Genomic DNA, 481 nt, shown 5'->3' with positions numbered 1-481 from the left:
ATGCACAGACATACTTTGACGACATTTTCGTTCACAGTCGTGCGGAGCACGGTAGGACAGATGAGGAGAACCACATCTTCCATTTAAGAGCGGTGCTCGAGTGCATGTGCACGTTCAAACTGTACGTCAATGCAGACAAATGCATCTTTGGCGCAGAAGTTCTATGGTGCTTCATTGAGAAGCGTGGCCTTCGAGTGGATCCCGCTAAGGTCAAGGACATTGTAGACTGACCGCTTCCAAAGAACCAGAAGGACTTGCGTAAGTGGCTTAGTCTCACCAAGTACTTGCACAAATATGGCGTAAACTATGCAGAAATGGTCCGGCCATTATCCAACCTCCTTAAAAGGATGCGGAAGGTGTTGGAACACCAACCGTCAGTAGGCTTTTGATGAGGTCAAAGACAGCCTCCTGCATGTACCAATACTGGCGCTGCCAGACCCTGACCGTCCTCTCAGCGTCGTATGTGACGCTTCGGCCTTTT

Source organism: Plasmopara halstedii, assembly GCF_900000015.1.
Source record: "Plasmopara halstedii genome assembly, contig: Scaffold_3120, whole genome shotgun sequence".
Taxonomy (NCBI): domain Eukaryota; phylum Oomycota; class Peronosporomycetes; order Peronosporales; family Peronosporaceae; genus Plasmopara; species Plasmopara halstedii.
The sequence above is the reverse complement of the archived record's forward strand: the minus strand, read 5'-3'. Positions refer to the sequence as shown.